The sequence below is a fragment of the Chamaea fasciata genome, unplaced genomic scaffold (genome assembly GCF_029207755.1).
Source record: "Chamaea fasciata isolate MVZ Bird 193981 ecotype frontalis unplaced genomic scaffold, bChaFas1.0.hap1 SCAF_12, whole genome shotgun sequence".
Taxonomy (NCBI): domain Eukaryota; kingdom Metazoa; phylum Chordata; class Aves; order Passeriformes; family Sylviidae; genus Chamaea; species Chamaea fasciata.
The window spans coordinates 16,799,929-16,821,852 of record NW_027094097.1 but is presented as its reverse complement, the minus strand read 5'-3'; the positions used below and the strand labels follow the sequence as shown (position 1 = coordinate 16,821,852).

At 41.2% G+C, this 21,924-nt stretch overlaps 1 long non-coding RNA gene across 1 annotated transcript; it reads right to left on the bottom strand.

Annotated features, from left to right (window-relative positions):
* Positions 1 to 915: 915 nt before the first annotated feature.
* On the bottom strand, positions 916 to 5,646 carry LOC136296152 (uncharacterized). The gene is made up of 4 exons (XR_010722869.1): positions 5,505 to 5,646; positions 2,092 to 2,214; positions 1,880 to 2,002; positions 916 to 1,421 (listed from the first exon to the last, which is right to left on the bottom strand). It is a non-coding gene; the product is annotated as an uncharacterized lncRNA (long non-coding RNA).
* Positions 5,647 to 21,924: the final 16,278 nt, after the last annotated feature.

Genomic DNA, 21,924 nt, shown 5'->3' with positions numbered 1-21,924 from the left:
TTTTGAGTTTTTGAAGAGATTTCAGGGATGTGCTTGGCCCTTATTGCAGTCTTTTTTGTCATGCTACTGAGAATTTCACTTTTAAAGACAAAGTGCTGAAACTTTCACAAAATACCATGATTCCAGCAGTTGTTATTTTGAGAAGGATAAACAAACAGAAATCAAAGTTGCAAGAATCCTAATAACACTCCAGGAGACAGCAACAATGGCAACCCATGGAAATCATTCAAAGACAGCAGTATAGGATTTATCTCAAAGTCAACAGAAACTCATCAGAGTCCATAAAAACAAGTAAACAGCTATATTAACACTGAATAGTCACATTTCCAACAGGAAATTGAATCCTGTAATCAATGAGCACTTAAGAATTGCCATAATAGTTTAATGTGAATTTTCCTAAGAGTTTGATTCCAGAAATTAAGGCTAGGAAGGGCATCTGATACAAATGCCTCTTGAAAAGAATAATGACCAAATGGTTCCATTGTATGGCTTAAGAAAAAAAAAATCCTTACACATCTGTAAATAACTCTAAACCAAGCTGTGTTTTATTTTTTTTTTTCACAGCTGGAATACCAGTTTTTATTACAGCTCAACTGGCATTGCAAATTAAAATCCATCTCTGTTTGTTAAACTGCTACTTGAAATGGCTTCCACCAACTGTTACAGTTGGATATTATGTTGTCATTTATGCATTAAGTGGGAATGGTTCAATAGCATGAATATTTAAAAACAAGTACATGGAAAGTATTTTAATTGGGTTGCCATTGCTAACTGCTGAGTTTTGTTCCCAAGGTTTGGTCAAAGCTCGCTTAATTTTTCATTACATAAGAAGCAGCATCCAGTGAATTAATGGAACGAGGATCCTTTGTAGGTGCATCTCAGGGTGTCTGATCATACCAGAACAGCTTTGCACTTTTAATGGACAGCAATTAAAGTTCTCAGCAGACTTCTGCCATGCTGGTTGATCTGTTCTGAGCAATTTATTTGGTGAAACTCTTCCTTAGAGATGTTAAAGAGGGAAAAACCACCACATGATCACAAGCAGAGGTACAATAAAATGACTGTGAGCACATTGGCTCTTCTGGCAGAGAGTTTCAAAGGGTCACAAGGAAGCTGTGAATGAAAAAGTGTATTTTCACTGCCTACTACATCTATAAAGCATCAACACCCATGGAAGCCCAGGTGAACATTTCAAAATAGACAATTGCATGAGATTCTAGGTCTAATGTAGTTTAAAATAAATACCTGAGGATACCACAGGTGATTATCACAGGTAAACAGATTATTCCTAAAGAAATTAGGCAGTTCTGAAAAATCCCAGTAAATCTTCACCATCAGGTCTGGTAACAGCTCTTAATGACTGACAGCAGCTTCTTCAGATGTTGCTTCAAGTTTTTCATCTTTAACATATAAGTCATGTCCTGCAAGTGACAAAAGAATATGTCTCACCTGGTACTCAGAGAGAGCCAGGCCCAAGATATTCTGGTGAAGGTTGTTCATGAATGTGCCCCCAGAGCATCTCACTTCACAGAAATCCCCATGACCCATGCACTGAAGGTAACACTTTTAGGATAGCTGAGCAATGGGACACTTTGTTAGGAACTTACCTGGAGAACTATCAATTACTCAACACTTAAGAAAAAAATCACATTTATTTACAAACCAAATAAGTTTTCATAAATGTCAAATGATTCCTAAATATCATTAAAGCTCAGAAGGGCCTAAAATACAGCCCATAATACCTTTGAAAATATGTCCATCCATCTATGTGCCTGTGACATCAGAGTTGGATTTTGATGATCCTTGTAGGTCAATTCAAGATAGAATTCTATGATCCTATGACATCCTTAGCAGAATGTTTTATCTTCAAGCCGCTTACCCTTTTATTGGAAACCTTCACTGGAGGAGAGCTGCTCCTCACAGTGAGCTCTGGATGAGTCCAGGCCAGGAGACTTCTCAGCCTTCCCAGCTTTCTTTTCCTACCAGGTATTCCTGGCAACTCCTGCAGAGAATGGGAATTCCCCCACCTGCATCAGACATGGATAAGTGAGAAAACATAGCAGGGGGATTTCTAAAAGGGGGAAATGATACCTCAAGTTTTAGCTTTCATGTTTTTCGGATTCTGTGCTGCCTGGGAGTGTAGTTCTGAGCCTCATATCAAATGTTAGTGAGCTCTCTTCACAGAGTCAGGAGACTAAACAAATCCTTTTCCTCCTGAAGACCAAAGACAGTGGTTACAAGTTTCAGGCCCAAAAGCACAAACAACAGTGGACTGAAGGGAGGAGCAAGAAGGAGGGGACCTCACAACCTGAACCTGAAATTGGACAATTAAACCCCAATATGTAAATGGACCAAAACATATAAAAGTGTGAAACCTCAAGACTGGTTGTCCATTTTGTGACCATTTTGGGTCCACCTTGGGCATAGCCCTGGTCAGGCCCTGCCCAAGGTGTATCCTGGAGGCCTTTCAATAAATATCTACTTTATTCCCTGGCTCTGTCCAATCTCTGTTCCAGGTCAGCCTTCCTAAGGCATCAAAAGCAGGAATATGATGTTCAGGAAGTGGGGGGGGGGGGGGGAAGCTAGTGAGATGCAATATCAAATCAGCACCTATAAGCATGGAGAGATGAATCAAACATATTTTGAAGGCTATTCATCAAGCCCATTATCATAGAAGAGCAGTAGGACAAGCCAGAGAACTGACACTTCTGCTTCACCAAACCTGGCAAAAGCAGAATCTGAATCCATTTCTCTGGTTCATATCCGCTCTCCCATACTGGATAACTTTAAGCAGCAGTGTCATATGTTATTATGTTTTATTGCCTAAATGGGCAATTTCCCAACTTAGTGAGGCCTTGGGAAGCTCTTCAAACACAAACCTAACCAGGGAACTTGCCTCTCTCTGGCTTGCACTTGCTGAATACTCTGCTCTCCAGCTGACCTTCAGGAAACAGTCCCGTTGGAAGTGTGCCTCACTCCAGGTCTGTGACTCAGAATTTAATTACATTAGAGAAGGGTATGATCTGAAAAGCTGATGCTGTTTTTATTCCAACCGCTGAGCTCCTTGCCAGCTCAGTTATCAGCCCTCATTGGGCTGAGTGGACCCTTGGGGTCTGTGGTGGCTGTGTTAACACCCAGCTGGTGCTGCTGCTTTTCCTGTGGCTGCTCCTCTGCAAGGAGCCCTGACAGGGCAGGGGGAAGGGGGACACCCAGTCAGGCAAACCAGCCAGGCAGGACTTCACCTGTAAACTGTTTTACAAGTTCTGAAATGATGCTAAGACAAAACTGCTTGGTTTATACCTAAAAACCCAAAGCGATCCTATACTTTTCACACACTGTTCAGCTGTAGAGGGGCTTTGGACAATGGCCTGGAGGGCCAGGACCCAGGGCATGGCTGCCAGTGCCAGAGGGCAGGGCTGGATGGGATCTTGGGCAGGAATTGTTCCCTGGCAGGGTGGGCAGGCCCTGGCACAGGGTGCCCAGAGAAGCTGTGGCTGCCCCTGGATCCCTGGCAGTGCCCAAGGCCAGGTTGGACATTGGGGCTTGGAGCAGCCTGGGACAGTGGGAGGTGTCCCTGCCCATGGCAGGGGTGGAATGGGTGATCTTTAAGGCCCTTTCAGTTCAAGCCACCCTGTGATTCCAGAATTCTGATTACTCTTACAATAGAAAAGATCCAGAGTTGTTAATGCCAACATTTCTGGCTACTGCAGGAGGTGACACTCAAAAAGAGACCTGAATGGACTGGAAATTCTTTTGTTTGAACTTTATTTTTGAGTCTCATAAAACTGGTTTACAAGAAATTTAATTAAGAAAAAACTGGTTTCCTTATTAGACGAGAGCACTGCTACAGAAAGTTTAATATTCCTTCCCCAGAAAGCAAGGATGAAAATTTAAAGTTACTTCTAAAATGTACCAATATTTATTCAGCTGCATTTGTGACACAGGTCACAGGAACAGTATTTCCCAGCTATGCCCTAAACCAAAATTAAGTTTTATATTATTCCAGTCCATCCCAAGAGCATGGAGCCGGTTATTTCATTGCTGTTTAATAAATACTGTTTTAACCTGACAATTTCTTACACAAGACCTTTTTCCTAGCTAGGGAAAATGTTCCTGCCAACACAAAATGGGGGGATACAAACCCAAAAAACGGAGCAGGGGCTGTTTTAGCAGTGTTCCCTGACAGATGTGCTGGACAGAGGGTGCAGAACTGAGCTGAACGTTGTGCTGTCATCCTCAGACCAAGGTCCATCTGGTCCAGACGTCCAACACAACCAACACAGGGCTCCAGGGAGAACATTTTAATAAACAGCTACAAGTTAATTTTCACCCAGCTGATACTGACACTCTCTTAGCACACACCAAGTTTCATCTCCACAGTATTAATTGTTACAAATACATAACAGATAAACAGCTCAATCCCAGGCCTTGAGGGCCCTCTCCACTCATGTACCTACACACTTTAAAAGGCTGGTAACGTAAAATTCAGCCTTTGAAATGAATGGCATTTCTTCAGCCATTGAAATGGTTGGCACTTATAAATTCAGAAAGGGAAAACCCCAGACATGATGCAGTAACATCTGATTGACAGGTCACAGGATTCCTTCAAAGAATCCCCTTTAAAATTTGCAGTTTAAAGATCCTTAAAACCATTGTATCTAAAAGAAACCTAACCAACAAAGCAAAACAACCAAAACCCCAAAATTAAATTGACATGGAATTCCATAAACTATTGGCTAATTGCCTCAATTGTTACATATCATCTCTGAAAAACAAAAATCACCTCATTTCTCAAATAAACTTCCCAAGTTTCAACATACAGCCTTTGAACCTCATTGTATCTTTTGTCTCCTAGGCGAGGCAGCCAACTACCCCTTCTCGATACTTATTGACTCCGAACAGGTGCCTTAATATGTTGATTTAATTAAATAAAAAATCAGACCACAGAGAAGTACAAGAGACTCCAATAATGTGCAATGACAGAGATAATAGAGGGCCAAAATTTGCAAATATTTATTTGCTAAGTGAGAATGAAATAAAATTTAGACATCTAAATACTGGCAACAACTTACTGTGATACAGAAATTTGTTATTGCACAGAAACCTTAACTATTTACTTTTACTGATGCCCAGATTGTGCCTCTGTATCTTTCTAGAGCTAAATCATTTGATCCCTGGCTAACTCAAAAGCCTGATCTCAACACAAAGGTGAAGTACTCCTGCACCTGGACTGCCACTGGCCCTTGCTGTGGAAGGGTTCACAAATCATTCTTTAGCAGAAATCCCAGCATAAATCCCACAGAGAAAGCAGTGACAACTGCCATTCTTTTAAATCCAGACAGGTTCAAACTGTGCTCCTGTTCCCCTCCCTGTGTCTGAACACACACCTGAAGAGCAGAACCCTTTGTCTGCCCAAAACCACATTTCCACCTTCCAGAAAATAGAAACAACCACGAGTAAACTTAAATCTTACCAGCAAGCAAAACAACATAAATCCTACTCACCCTGCTGGTTTCCCAGTGATCCAAGAGTTCTCCACTTAGGGCTGGGATGCTGTGAAAAGCCACTGACCTGCACACTGGGGGAAATGAGCAGCAAGATTAGAACAAAAGATGCTACTTGAAAACCAAGTGTTAAGAAGTAGGTTATAGCTTATTTTGCATTTCAGCATTGTCTGACAGACCCCACATTATTTATCTGGCAGCACTGCTTATCCTGATCAATCCCTGGTCCTTCCCTCCCCAGCTGCATTCAGCACCCTGGTGGGAGGACACATTGCACTGATTTTCCAGCTTGATCTCCAAGACTTTTCAGAACACCTTTTTCTGAGTTGGAAATCTCTCCTACTGAAAGCATATTGAAATGCTTCTGGTCAGAAGTGAGAAACAAACTGTTTTCACCCACTCTGCCAAGTGTCCTGGGTTGTTTTGGAAGCAGGCCCATCTAAATCACTCATCTTTTTCAGCACATCCAAACTTTTTCATTACGGATTTTCATTACGCATTTCCAAATTGATAAGGTTTAAAAAAGAAAAGAAAAAAAAAAAAAAGAAAAGAAAAAAAAAAAAAGAAAAAAAGAAAAAAAGAAAAAAAGAAAAAAAGAAAAAGAAAAGTGAAGTAGAAGCCAGAATCTGTACTTTCAAGGCTCCAGGAAGATTCGACTTTGTAGCAATTCCCCAGCTGTAATTGCCTTACCAGACAGTTTAAATCCATTTAAAAAGTTCCATGTTAACTCTGTAGCCTCAAGAGCCTTGTCTCCAGAAATAGCTGCCGTTTGAACTGCAGCTGGGAGAGGATATTTTAAATCAAGTCTGTGACTGCTTTTTTACCTGGGGAGCCTGTGTGTGGAGATGGGCACTTCAGGGACAGCCCAGGGATGCCCACAGCTCCAGCCATGGCTCAGCCGGAGGGCCAGGGGAGCTGCCTGCAGTCACCCCAAAGGTGGCACAGGAGCCACACACCAACCCTGTGTGCACTGCAGTTTAACCCCCATCGCCACAACCAAAAGAGTGAACCTGGAGCTATTTTTCCCTGTATAACTAAACAACACGTGGAATATTTTTAGCTGTCTTTTGATTTGAAACTGTGGGTAATTAAATGCTAGTACAGGTCTAATACTTCAGTGTGCTCCCTCTAATCATAATTATCACATTTACAAAGAGCTACAGGCACCAGACTGTTACAACAAGAGATATTTTTTGTCTATAACTCCACAAGATAATTGTTTACAAATAAGATTGGAAGCTACAGTTGGTGATCAAGTTCATGGCCTATTCTGAAGTTAGTAGGAGAAGGAACAGCCTGGTGCTGCCTGGTGCTGTGAATCAGGAGAAAGGAGGGTCAGATCACACACAGCCTGACCTTTATCATCACACTCACAGAGCTTCACTCTTACACCCCCACTTGGCATCCTTGACTCCAGTGCTTTCATTATTTTGGTGAGGAAAATGTGAAGGGCATTGTCCATTCAGGAACAATCAGAGAATATCAAATAAATTTCTAAAAAGTGCCTGTGGTGTGCAAATACATTCAAGCGGTAGAGCCCAGTACAGTTGTTCAATTTTTTAGCTGGTGATAGGCTTGAGGATTCCTGTTCCATTGCCAAGCTGTTGGACATATACACCCCCCCAGTGGTTCTGTATGGAGAACTGCACAGTTTGGAGGGACATTTACTGCAGCATGGCAATTCCACTTGAAGACATCCAGGATTAAATGCAGCGTGAACTCCACCCAGAACAGAGGGAGTGGGGCTCAGGGTCAAGCCAGCACTGAGGTGAGTTAATATCAAAACCCCATTATGATTGATCTGTGGCAAGCTTTCAGTTCTTCTCCTGGAAGCTGGGCCAGGCTGGGCTCCTGCACAATAGAATTCAGTCCAGTCACTCTTGCACTGAGCCCACAGCCCATCCCACCCTCAACAGTGCTTCCCCTGATTGCAAACACTATAATCAATGGCCAAAACAAATTAAAGAGAGAGATAAAGAGTCATCTGCCACCACTTGCATGTTCTGTATCTTCCAAAGGCTTCTAGCAATTAATTTGTTGGAAGTTTTATTGTTACCAAGTGAACATTTTATTTTGTGAGACGCTATGGGTAAAAGCTGTGATGCAAACAAACAATGGCTGCTATGCCATAAATCTGCCTCCAAATCTGACTCATGCACTGAGGGTTTAAGATCTCTCTAAAGTAACATATTTGTTTACTTGTAAGGGGAAAATCTGTAAGTACTACATACATTTCAAATTTAAACACAATAAAAAATGGCACTTGGCAAAGTATCATTAGGAATGCTGTGATCTGGGGTTTTGTAATTAAGGGAGAATTATTTAAACACTTTTGATGAAGGAATGTAAGAGTGTTAGAAACCACCAGTGTGTTCTTCACTCTCAAAGGATGACATAAAGTGCAGTGACCACTAAGGACCCTCTGCACAAACACTCTGCATGTGTCAGGCAGTGAAGGGATCACACACTGAACTGGTTTCTCCCTTTTGATTCACTCCTTTGAATGTTCTCCATCAGCCTTTCAACAGAAGTCTCAACAGTCCCTGGGTATTTCAAATCATGGGATGTCCTGAGCTGGAAGGGACCCACAAAGATGACCCAAATCCAGTGCCTGGGTTGGTGTCACTTCAGAGTCTCCTGCCAGCACTGCTAAGGGCAACCACACCCTCTGCTCATGGCCCCAATCCTGTGTGGAACACAAGTACTGCCTGTAGGCATGATCACCACTAAATAAATAGAAGAGCACATAAATCTGATGGGAAATGCTTAGATAGGTCTATACCACAGCCAAGTATTTATTTGGAAATGAGAGACAGAGAGGTGACTCTGAGAGGGTGTTGCTACACCAAACAATCTAAAGTTGGGGAAAAAAGGAGAGTAAAAAATCCCCCTCTCTCAGGACGTGACAATGAGGAAGGAATGTTAATTAGCTGGGATAATCACACCTGCTTTAAACACTCTCTTCCCTTTTAGAGGAAATTATTAACTCCACAGGGCAAGGCAGATCATCCAGAATAAAGCGTGGAACTGAGCAGTGTGGATCTCACAGCACCTGTAAGCAGGTTTGCATTGTAAAAGTAATTATGTTTTGGATGGATATGGCATAAATAATATTGGATTTTCATTTTTGATCACAGCTGCCACTTCCATAATGCCATTTCCATGTGGATGAAGAGCCAACTCTGTCAGGAAAGTGTTGTCCCTCCTAGGTGATAATACACTGCCGACTGTGATAACTCCTGTGCTCTGTAAAAAAAACAACTTGTGTATCAAGGACAACTTAATACAAAAAAAAAAAAAAAAAAAAAAAAAAAAACACAATGGTTATGTAAAGAAAATGTTCAGGCATGAGGATAATTGTCCACAGAACATTACAACCAAACCAGCAATTTTCCTTGGTACTTCAGCATCCCACCTGAAGCTTCTTAAGGACAACTAAAATCTGTCTAAAATAAAGAAATGCCAAAAGAGACTTTTGGCATCTGGAAAAGATGTATCAATGCATTTGGCATTAATGTCTATGAGTTAAGACAAATCACCAGTAACATCCTTTGGAAAGTGGATTGCAAGGAAAAAAGTGGTCAGGCATTCTGCTCCTGACTTCTGTTCCGATAGAAACAAAATCAAGTCCAGTCTTTGCTTCAAGTACACTCTTTGAGCACATTGAAACAGATTCTTTCTCAAAAGTACTGTGCTATTGCAACTTCAATCCTTGAAATTTATTTACTAATTCGCATACCCCATAATTAGTGCTCAATGAGAGCAATCTCTTTTCAGACCTAGCACAGAATTAATAACAAGGACTTAATGCATAAATTTTCCTACAAAAAATTATAGATTTAGTTCTTTTTCCATTAAAGACTGTGGCAAAACTCCAACAATGATGAGCAAACTCCTTATAATATTTAACTGGCAGATGATTACTATGTTGCAATTCCATTAGTAATTAAAACTAAATGGCACTTATGTAATGTATTACCTTCTACCTTTCCTAATTCCTGTCCTTTCAAACTAAGGGTCAAATTAATGTCAAGATATCTGAAAAATTCTTGATGGGGTGAAAAAAGGTGTTTTCTGTCTATTTATCCCTATAAAACGTCAGCCAAAGCCCTTCAATTCCCTTAAGCACAATGCATCATCTGGGTGAGAACCCAGAATAACCTCCAGCCTCAAGAAAATTGATTTAGTGAAAATGAAAGTTCCTGATACTCTCCTTTTTCTGCATCTGCTCTCATAGCTAAATTCCTGAGCAGCAGGTGTGGGTGGAATCTTCTTACCCTGACCCTGGTAAGCACAGCTTGGGCAGAGTCCCTCCTGCCTTCCCTCCCATCCCTCAGGCTCATGACTTCTGGGGGAACAGCCCAAAATAAGAACCAGGGTCACCCAGGATAACTCCTGGGAAAAGCTGGGGAAGTACATTTCAGCTGGTTGTGGCACACCTGACACAGATTTTTAAGTGTGTTGCTCTTCTGACTGAAACTCCTCTGCAGGGAGGCACTTCGAGTGGGATGGAGAAAATGTCAATGTGTAAAGAGTGGTTCTGCTGTAGCTCAAAGATAATTACAGCATTTTTTAACAAACCCCACTGCAGGCCTTTCTGGGAAGGAGACCAGTTTCTGGTTCCAAATATTACCTTTTTTTTTTTTTTCCCCCTCTGAAATGGTTTTTACTTTTTTTTTTTTTTTTTTTTTTTTAATCAAGATATACTTCTCAATCTCAGTCCTGCCCAGTTAAAGTAATATAATTAATATCAGGTTTCTGAGAGCAGTAGCACAGTGTTAAGTGACAAACACAATTTTAGCTGCACTTGGTTACTACTCCTTCTCTAGTCAACAACCACTGCCAGTAATTTATTTCACTACTCCCAGCTTAGCAGAAGCAACAAAAATTAAGTGTTTTATGAAATATGATAGTGTTGTTAATGCTAAACCCCATTTTTCTCTTTTTTTTGTAAAAACCCTTGTAGGGAAATAGATAGTTTGCAAGTTGTTTTTTTGATAATTTATTTTCAAGACACTTTAGAAGAAAGATGGGAACCCCAGAAGAATTCTGACCTGGCACACCCCTTGTGTAAGACCTTCTGTTCTGCTGTTGCAACAAACCCCATAAGGAAATGCCAGATTTTGGTTACCAGTGAAGCACTGCAACTGGGCCAGTTTAACTGTGCAATGATGCGTTCACTGAGTTTGGATATGAAAAGTGTAAATCAATGTTAATAATCATCACAAGGATTTGAGAGCACAACTTGGCAATAGGGGTTTAACCCCCTTAAAAATATGTAAGGCCTTTAAAAAAGTATTTTTCACAGACTTTTAAACAAACCAAGCTCCTCTGCAATTTATGCCAGGAATGCACATTCTGATGGAGAGATCTGGACGTCTATAACGGAAAAAAACCTTACATCTACACACAAACAAACAAACAAAAAAACAACTTTGGCAGTCAAAATCCATTCTGGTAGAGAGTGGAACTGAATCAGTGGTATTTTGATTAGAGAAGATTGGCCCTACCAGTTAGAACATAATGTGTTGGTTGTACTTTCTCAGGTGACAACAGGAGCCCATTTAGCCAGACAATGCTGGAGGCTGATCCTTAACCAAAGGAGTTTCAAAAATGTGCTCAGGAAAGTACAAGATTGAACTGTGAATGTTATGGACTCAGCAGACCTTCAGCCAGCACAGATCTGCAGAGCTCCACAGATCAGGAAACAGGTCCATGGTTGAACTAAATTGATTTAACTTTCATTTTTAACCTTTACCAGTTAAAGGCACAAAAGTGGAAGCTTCTGGATTACTTTTTAAAAAGTATTTTTAATGTTATGCTTTTGTGTCTGTGTGTGTAGGCTTTCCTTCTACTTTTTTCCTCCCAGGAAATCAAAGAGAACTAAATATAAGCCCAGTGTTGTCTCATTCCTTTTCTTTCTTCATTCATTCCCAATTTTATTTAACATCCCGAAATTTGACATGGGACAAAGTATTACAAGAAAATGTAAAAACTCAGCACCATATATGGAACCAGAAGAGGAACAGACTTTGATAATTTCTTTGATTATTTCCAAATAAATGAGCAAAAGATAAATACACAGTCCTGTAGAGATAGGTCTGCCTTGAACCTGAAAAAAAGGGCTTTCTTTGGTGATTTGCTGTTATTGCTCCATTTAAAATATTTTGGAAGTTTGACTGCAAGAAGAAGCAATTCCACTTGTGCCAGAAGTGGTCTCCTCCCACTCAGCCTCTACTGTTATTACTGTGCTCCTGGTAGTTTATGAATTATGAATTGCATTTAAGAATTTGCAGATGTGTATTTTCTTTGTAAAGAGGGAACAAGTGCTTATTATTTGTCCTTTGATGTATGCCCATACAGAAAAATGCAATCACTGCCTTTATAATATCCTGTACATTCCAAGCGCTTGACCCAAATGTATTGAAACAAGCAGTATTATTTGTGTGTGTGAAAAATAATATCTCTCCACACCTCACACCTCTTCTCTTTTCTTGAGGTCTTTTATGGCTCAAAACAGGCAAGCTTATCTCACTGCTAGGATCCTCAGCTCATCTCAGTGTTCAGGGAGATAAGATTAGAGGCCTTGATCCTCCTGCTGTTAGAACAAGACCTCAATCTCTCACTGTCTCTATTTAATCAGCTTCCTATTTTAGCTGCCACAAAGCTGTCAACAAAAGAAAATAAACTATACCCCATCAAGGGGTTAAATTGGATTTCACAATGTGCAAATGCTCGTCTGAACAAAATTCCACCTGCACCCTCCATCAGGCAAATTAGTTCTGACTTTTAATTTATTTCTCTAGGAAATGGAAAGGTATGGCATACCCAAAGTCAATAGGGAATAAAGAACGAGGTGTAATCAGCCTGCTTACTAATTCAGAGCCCTCTTCTCTGTCAGCTTTAATAGATTTCAGACCACACAATTTATAGAATGTGAGATGTATCTTTTCTGGTCTGTGCTTTATTTTGGACTGGTCTAGTTAATGGTCCTAACAAGTGACAAGTGATGTTTGTTTGATGTCACAGTGCCTGTAAGACACACACACTGCTCAGGCAGATTTGGGACAGTCTGTTTTGCTGCTCCAGACTGTAACAGGACTGGTTTTCATCTGGGACAACATGCAGCACCACAGCTCTGTTATGATTTCTGTCAGGAGGCAACTTGATCACTGATTTATTCAGTTCTACCATGTACATATTAAAAAAAAAATTAATCACTTGTACCCTAAAGAATGTTTTTATTTCTTGGATACTGATTATCCTGTAGATATCAAATAACCATTTCTTATTCTTTCAAATATTCCCCCTGTTTTTCCCTCTCCTTAATATACTGATTTTCTTCATTCCACCAGGTCATATCCAAAACCTGCTATAAGAGGTAACTCTCCTGTCTCCTGGGAGGAGCAGCATGGTGAAATGAGGTGAAATATCACTAAGACAACAAAAGGAGGCTTAGGATAATGCTCACCTACCCGAAAACTTCACTGGCAGAGCTGGTCTTGTAGCCCTTTCCAGTTCATATGTTGGCCCTATGGAAAGGCAGAATTTAATTTGCAACAGGGATATTATTAAAATGGAATCACAATCATAAAGCACAAAACAAAACATTCACATCTGAAGAAGACCCTTCAATCTCATTAATTTTCTGAGCAGCATTGAACATCCACACCATCCAAGGGGGATGCTCCCACAAGGGATAAAGGTCATTTTCTCACTGTACCAAAGGTGGAACACCTCCTGCACCTTCCGTTTCTTTTCCAGTGCCATGGTAGGGAAAAGTGTTCTTGCCTCCAGTGTGTTTATTGCTGTCTAGTAGGACATCTGCTGCCTTGTTGCTAACATCTGTCTACCTATGATCATGCAGTGTTAGGCATAATTTTGCCCTTAATAGCTTTCCTCAGGTTTTCTCTCTGTACCTCTGATAGCCTGAATGTTGTGATCTGAAGAATTAAGCTGCTTTGTTTTTGGTCTAATTAAGACACTCGAATCCTCATAATTGCAAAAGCAATAGATGTGGATTCTGGATAAAAATGCTTCTTGTTTTGCTTCAGGGTCCTTCTTCCACTGTGCAATGAGAATTAACCATGATGATATTAAAGGTCTTGGGAACACACCATGAAATCAGGGAAAGGAAAAGCAAATCCTCTGAAGGAAGGAAACCAGTGGTGGGATTAAAAGGTAGATTACACCCTGCTAACAAATTCCCATGGAAGTTATTCTATTTATCCTCTTATAACAGCACAGGTCCATGTTTTCCAACAGAATGATTATCTGGAAATCAAATGCAAGTGCCTGAAGTAAATAAGGACAAACAAACTCCGTGCAGGGAGGACAAGAAGGATAAAGCAGAGAGGCAAAGATGTAAATAAACAATGCAAAGGCAGGTCACACACAGCTCCCAGCCTTGCTGAGGAACCCTTCTGCACAGGGACCCTTCACTTCAGCAACATAGAGACCCATACTGGGGTCAGAGCTGCCTTTCACCTCTCTCAGGATAAAAATGTGATTTTTCAGCCAAAAAACGAGCATAACTGGTGCATGGGGGAGCAACAGCACAGAGAAAACAAATGCTGGAGTTTGCTATTGGTATTCATCAGCTAAAAGATTTGGGACATTCTATTGTGCATCTCTGCATCTCAAAGAGCAGCTTTCCAGTTCCTCACCAGGAGCTGGACTCTGGGATAGGGAACACAGTCCATGCTCAGAGCTCAGCTGAGGATTTCTGAATCCATGGAAATGTTCTGAATCAGCTTCTATTTGAAGATATCCATCGAGGAGATGATCTCTCAGTTATGTCACTCTGTTTTGGATAGCTGAGAAATGTGAAGTGTTTGGCCACGAGCCAATTCACATCAAGTCCTTAAGCTTTCATCATTAAAAAAAAAAAAAAAATTTTTTTAAAAATTGCAGAAATAGCCTTTGGCCACAGTGTTTTATTTTACCTGAAAAAAAAAAAATCCAGTTGTTTGAAATTTATCTAATTCAGATTAGAATGCGTATTTGCAATGTACATTCAGCTAAATTTAGTTTATAAATATTTCTGGTAAAACGAAAAATTTAGGGATTTACTAAAACCATGTTTGATGTCAGCAAAAAATGGTTTTGATTTTTCAAAGGACCATGTTTCATTAAAAAATGGTAAATGTTTTCCAAACTCCAATCCTATCCCAAACATCCCACACTACTGATGTACTGCTGATTTCAGGTAATGTTGGAAATATCTCTGTGTGGAGTAAGAATTACTGAGCTTTTATGGTATAGAAACATCATAATAATGAAAAATTATTATTTGCATCCCCAAATGCAAGTGTTGGAGTTCTCAGACTCTGAGATCCACTAATCACTGCATCCCAAGCATTTTTCAGTCTGCTGTAAAGCTCAGGTACCCTCCCAGGCTCAGCAAAGAAGCAATCTGACAGGTACTGCCTAGTTAAATATGAGTTATCATCACCAGCACCACAACATATTATTAAAAGCTCCATAAGCAGTCATGTATTTTGGAGAGGCACCAACTTCAGCCATGGAATATATGCAGCAAATATAAATTAACCAATTGCCTTTTGCTTCATAAATTCAACGTATTTTGGAAAACAGAAAAACTTATTCCGCCTTAGTGGGTTGGCTGAGAGGTCAGCCTGTGAAAAGATGAGGTTTTAGTTTTGTTTGTGCTAAAATATACAAACATATTCCCCAGGACCCCAAAGGATTCACCAGAGCCCTGACTATCAAGGTACTGCCAAATCAAGATTGGAGCAGTGTCATTAAAAGTGGTAGGACTTCCACCCACACTGCAGAAAGCTCCAGTGAAAGGGAAGAAAAACACAATTTGCCTGCATACAAGGCTGACCCAGAAAACCAAATCTTCTCCCGAGGAAAAACAGATAAACTTGTGCTTAAGTTCCTGTAATGGCAGTGCATTCAGCTGTTACCTAATGGAGAGTGATGCTGGATCACTGAGTTTTCCCTGGAATTTAACATCTCTGCATGCAGTTCTTTCAATAAATAACCCAGCCCAGGTGGTAAAATAAAGAAGTCTGATGCAAAAAAAAAATCAAACAAACAAACAAAAGCAAGCCTTTGATCTCAGTAATAACTAGAAAGTCAATCAAACGTCCCCTATGCTTTGTCTCACACATCAAGGCTTGAAATGCAGAGTTTGAAGCCAAGGACTGGTCAGTGAGTGGAGCCAGCTGCAAATGCCTGGCACTCCTGACAATGCCTCTGTTTCCAGGACACTGGAAAACAGCCTAAAATGAGTCTAAACTGTGGTGCTCTGCTAATTATGAGCACAGCAGTCACAGAGCATCAGCCCCACCCCTGTCAGAAAAGGACTGCTGGATAAAGGGAACCACACACCATTAGCTCTTCACCCCCTAACCATCCGGCAGTGTGTAGGAACAATACTTTTCGTTTCCCAAAAGTTTCAGTGAGTGTCAGGGGGAAAATATAACCATTTTATTACTCCAGCTGAAAAGGACTCTGAGAGCAGACCCTTATCTCACCCCTCACCTCGAGGTAGGTCTCAATTTAAGCGAAATTTCCCAGTTTTACACTTCAGGAAAACATGGCCCTAGGTATTTAAGGGATTTGGAAATGAGAAATGTAATGAGCAAACCACAATCCTGTAGCTGTAAATGGGGACTAGATCCTCAGCCCCACTGTCTGTGTATTTAATCAAACAGGATTTTTAGAGCTTGGTTATCCATACTCCCACACAGGCTCCATCACTGCTCCCAGGATACTGGGGCTGCTCCCCTGGGTCTGGAATCAGCACCACCAGCACGAGGTGTCTCCTCCTGCACAGCAGTGACTCTCCAGCACAGGGAACAAAACTCTCCTTTCCCTGCTCTGGTAGAACACATCTCCCCCAAACAAAAGTCCTTGCATTGTCACAGGCAATACTGAGATTAATTCAGTATCTCCTTCTCTGCCATCCCTTTCAAAGGCTTTCCTGGCTGTTTAGCACAGTAACTTTTAGCAGATTGACACCCCCCGTGCTTAATCTCTCTGCTGCTCTTCATTCAATGGACTGGTGTAATTTCTTCCCAATTCTAAAGGGCAGCACAAAGAAAAGTAATTTTCCCTGGTAATAAGATATACACACACAGAAGCCAAGAAGGGAAGGCACAAATAAAGCCAGATTATCTTGCAAAGTCTGTGGCTGCTCCTTAATGCTAATTTAAGTTCCCATCAATAGGCAGCTCCTACAACATGACACTTCAATTCTGATTCACAGCAAATGTAGAAGTGGTAAGCTGAATCATCCAAATGAAATCCTCACTATCAGGCAGAGCAAATACAAGAACTCAAGCTCTTTCTCTTTACCAGAGGCTTTGCTTTTTATCTGACATATCCAGAACAGTTCTGACAAGGACACACAATGCACAGGGCCCACCTACCCATGCTGGATGCTCCTCTGGCCTGCAGCTGTAAAAACAGCCAAGAACTGGGGTTTGGTTCTGCAGGCAATAGTCAGGGATTCCACTTTTTGGTGGGATTTCTGCAGTTTTGGTGTGCTTTCAGAAGTTTCCATCCTATTTGCTCACTTCTCTGACTGTCCCCAGACTGACTCTGGTCGGGTAAGGTCACACAAGGAGCTGATGGAGACCTGGTGACAGAGAATCATGGAATCAGGAAGGCCGGAAAAGACCCCCAAAGACATTGAGTCTAACCTTCAAACAGGTGCCCACTAAACCCCACCACTCAGTGCCACTTCCACTTGAACCTCCCCTGGCACAGCTTGGGGCTGTTCCCTCTTGTCCTGTCCCTTGTTCCCTGGGAGCAGGGCCCTATCCCCACCTCATCACCACCTCCTGTGGGAGTGACACCTTTGGGATAGAAACTCCTCTCACCTTATTGTGAAGCCATTGTAAACTCTAAATTTTACCTTCAGCTGCACTGGCTGCTCCAGAAGCTTCCAGAAGGAAGGCAGGAGTTGCCAACTTTAGCTTTGCCCAAAGAGAATTCTCAGCTGTGCTTGTACAACAAAAGGAACAACCCTGTTCTGGCTGGTTGTGACAAGTGAGAATACACGGCAGTCAGAAGAATTCTACCCAGTTCTCCTAAGTCTACAAACATCTTACACCATGCCAGGTACTTTCATTTATTTATTTATTTATTTATGGGAGAGGATGGAATAATGATATTCTTAGATGAAAGGAACTAATCACACATAAAGCACAGATCTTTGTTTAGGTCCAGGCATTTGAAAGTGCTTGAGACCCAGAGAAATCAAAGGCAGACTTAGCAGATTCTGAGGAGTGTAAAGTCCCCAGCAGTGCTTGTTGTGACATGGCCAGTGTTTGAAAAGCTCACAGCACACAAGGTTCTTGTGAACTCTTTTGAGAGCCCAGATCTAAGTATCACATTAGGAGCTGCTGTGTGCTTAGCATACTTAAATATCAGCCCTCTATTGTGGGCTCTTTGCAGCCCTTTTCAAAATCTGGCCTGCACTTTAAGCATCCAGCTTCACGCATTGTTTCAGTCCTTGGAGGATTCAAGAGGTTTATAATGAATTTTTAAAATTGTGAAACTTCAATGAAAAGTGCCTTTTAACAGCTATATGAAGTAGGTTATCTCAGGCAACACATTTGTTATTTTTGCTACAGGAGGTATATGCCAACTATAAATACCATTTATTAGCAGTGAATGATAAAGCCTCAGTGTAACTGAAGGCTTAATAGCAGAATGAATTAACTCCTGCTCAGACTGCTGCAACTTTAATTCTTACTTGAGGCGCTGTGGGAAAAAACCTCCAGCTCCTCAAGCATTTCACCAGTAAAGAGCAAAATGTAAACAACCGGCGAAAATAAAAACAGCCACTGGCTACTGGGCATTGGTGCTGAGCATTGAGGAGCTGCTGTAGCACTTTATAGAGATGTGACTGGTTCTGAAAATGTAACGTTGATGGCAGTATTTCACTTTTATTCACTGCCTTACCTCCACATTTGGATTAGCTCAGCCAACACCACGTCCCCCTTTTTGAAACTTCACCAGCAGAAGGAAGCGATGCAGTTTAAATATCTTTCTATACCACAAGAGAAGAAAAAGCTTTTTGTAAGAATATGAATATTAGGGAGGGAAAGGGGTAGGGGCAGAGCTGACAGTGGCAAGGAAAAGTTAAAAAAAAAAAAAATTGTCCTTCTTATTAACTCCAATTGCTGAAAGCCACGACACCCCCTTCTCCTGGAAGCCAAGAGGACACACAGACAGGCAATAAAGGGACAGAGAGAGGCAGAATAGACCTTTAGAAACCCAAATCTAAACATTATAATTCCAGCCAGTGTCTGGGGTGTACCAGGGAGTGACATGGAATACCTTTGTTTTATGGACCAGGAAGTACCAAAGGATGACACCCTCAGCTGAAAGTCACAAGAGATGTGGACCCACTGTCAAGGTGGAGATATCGTTACCTAAATTATATTTGAAAATTAAGCAATCTTTTGCATGTCGCTGTAACATGAATTAGTTATCTTATGACTAAATTTGGGTCTTCCAAACAAATTCTGAGGTTACCAAGGACCCCAAATTTTGTTACAGATTAACTTGGCAAAAAATCTAAAAGTTGCCCATTTCTCTAACAGTTACCTGCAAACCCCTAAAAGCCACAGCCAGTTCTCATCCATTTGCACCAGTGAACTTACTCCCCTTCACAAGGGATCTGTGTCCCTTAAAAGTGTGAATGCAACAAAGACTCAAAAGTTTGAAAGAATTTTGGCTGAAGTTATAGGAATGAAACAATGGAAGATATTTTTATATTGAAGCAACACTTCAGTATTTTTCAGGGTAGAGGGTTCCACATAAAGTTACTCTGTTCACACTCTGCGGGGGACACATTAGGAATTGTGAGAAATAGGGATGGAGACCAGCAGGGTAACAACAAACTTTGTACAAGGGCAGGATGAGGGGGAATGGCTTCAAACTGACACAGCGCAGGGCAGGATGGGATCTTGGGCAGGAATTGTTCCCTGGCAGGGTGGGCAGGCCCTGGCACAGGGTGCCCAGAGAAGCTGTGGCTGCCCCTGGATCCCTGGCAGTGCCCAAGGCCAGGTTGGACATTGGGACAGTGGGAGGTGTCCCTGCCCATGGCACAGGTGGAAGAAGATAATCCTTAATATCCCTTCTGGGATTCTCTGGAAACCCACACCCATCCCATCACCTCCTTGTCTCTCTCCTAAGTAACTTCAGAGTTGAGCAGTTGCTCTTTGGCTGTGTCCTCATCCAATCACTAAAACATTTGGGAACGCTGGCTACAGTAGTTCCCATTTCCCTCCACAGAAGGCCCTGCTGCAGCAGAAATTCCACCTTCCCATGGTGAGGGTGCCCCAGCCTCCCTGCACTGCTCAAAGTATCCTCAGAGGCAAAGATTAACCACGTTTGTAAATCAGATCCTTTGCCTTCACCATGGTTCTGATTTATGGCTTTGTAATCTTCATAGCCCAAATTGCAGGGAAGGAAAAATGGGTATTGGAGGAAGTCACAGCAGATGTGTTCACTTCTAAAAAAGAATGCACAACATGTGCTGCAAAATAAAACCACCATTTGGCAACATAAAATATCTTGGCATCTGTGTGAATTTGTAACTGCAGTAAAATATTGATATGGCCGATAAAGCTGAAGTTCCAGTTCCTTCTGCCTTTGCATGTCCGTGCCTTTAGAGGAAGTTTCCTTTCCAGACTGTGGGATTGTCTTTGTATATTCTGGTTTTCTTAATAGTCTGATATATTTTGCCTGGTGGGATGGTGGAAAAAAAAAGTTCTAGTAACTGATCTTGACTTTTTTGTGGCCTCATTCCATTGAAAAAACATTTGTTTCTTTGTATTTTTCCTAAATGTAGTAATAACAATGTTTAATCTTAAAAATAGCATGAAATTGGTGGATTATTTTGTCTTGATGAAGAGTCCACATACCTCTCTTTCATTGCACTGAGAATTCTCACTCAGATTGTAGATGGTCAGAAATCTCTATTGCACAGAGAAGTTTCCTTTGGGAGGGAGATAAAAACACCCCCAAAAAGGATGATATATTTACACGCACAGGTCTGCCTCTGTGGTTTAGGCCATTATTTACAGGATCCATTTGTGAAGCTCACATCTGTTCCTGTCCCCTCCCAGGTTTGGGGCTCATCATTCACACTTTGCCATCAGCTCAAGTTAACAGGCTGCTGGAGCTGGCCACAAACAGTCCATGAATCCCAGAATTTTGTTCATTCTTAGAGAGGAACTTTCTGTTCTGAGACAACTTAAGCATGAAAACAAACTCCTTCAGAGAAAATGAATCAGAGTATTTGACCTCTGACGCACCCGGCTGGAACAGAGCAAGCACATCAAAATGATGATGAATGAGCATTAATGTGTTAATATTTCTTCTGTTAAAGAAAACTGTCATTTCCCCCTCCACAAGGCCTTAATCTCCATTTCAAAATCAGCTTTATCACTTCTGGATCTGTGACAAACCAATTTTGCCTCCTCCACACAGCCAATCCTCATGCACTATCAAAATAACACCACACCCAGGGTTTGAGGGAGCCCAAGATATTATGAATATTGAGAGTACTTCAAATGCAATTTCCTCCTCATAAAAAAGTCACTGTCTGTTCTGAGTGCTGATATAATATGTGGAGGCTGCAGGCTTGTTCCTTTAATCCAGAGCAATTAGTTTCTATCAAGTTACACTCCCACTCTGCAGAACTTTTATAAATGGGGTGGTGGTGTGTGTTTGAAGAAATTTTAGCTCCTTTAATCGGAATGAAAACAGCCATGAGACTCTCATGGGTCTGTATCAGGCTGTAAAATAGTCTACTGCAATCATATTTGATGTCTCTGAAATATCTACTCTGTGCAAAAAGATTTTTTTTTTTCCTACTCAAGATATATGCTTACATTCCTCTCATGCCTGTGAAATTCCTAGTCATCACTCTTCCCATCATTGAAACTAGAGAATTTAGGAAGTATGGAAGTTTGAGGAAGATTGGCACTAAATAAATAAATATCATACAAGTTTACAGGCAGTACTGGAAATGAGTCAGCCAGTGTGGAGTAAAAGAATTTCACTTGTAACAGCAACTTAATTCCTGCAATTTCATTGCTCCATTCACCATTTCCTGCCTAATTTTAAGATGACTGGAGTGAGATTGCTTGCTGCTTTTTTCCAAATGTCAGTTTTATGATTCTGAACTAGCACATAGGTGTTAATTAACCCAGGCCTGGAGATGCCCAGAAGCTGCCCAGGTGGTTATTCTGGGACACCCGAAACACCTCCAGGTAAGAACAACACTTCTCTATGTGCAGCACCACCTGCTGCTAGTGTGATGTTGGCTGCAGAGAGGAGAAACACTGCTATAGATCAGAGCAAGGGTAGAAAAAGCCCAAATTCAAAAAAGAAAACAAATTTTAGTAGACAAGCTTGCTTTCTGCCC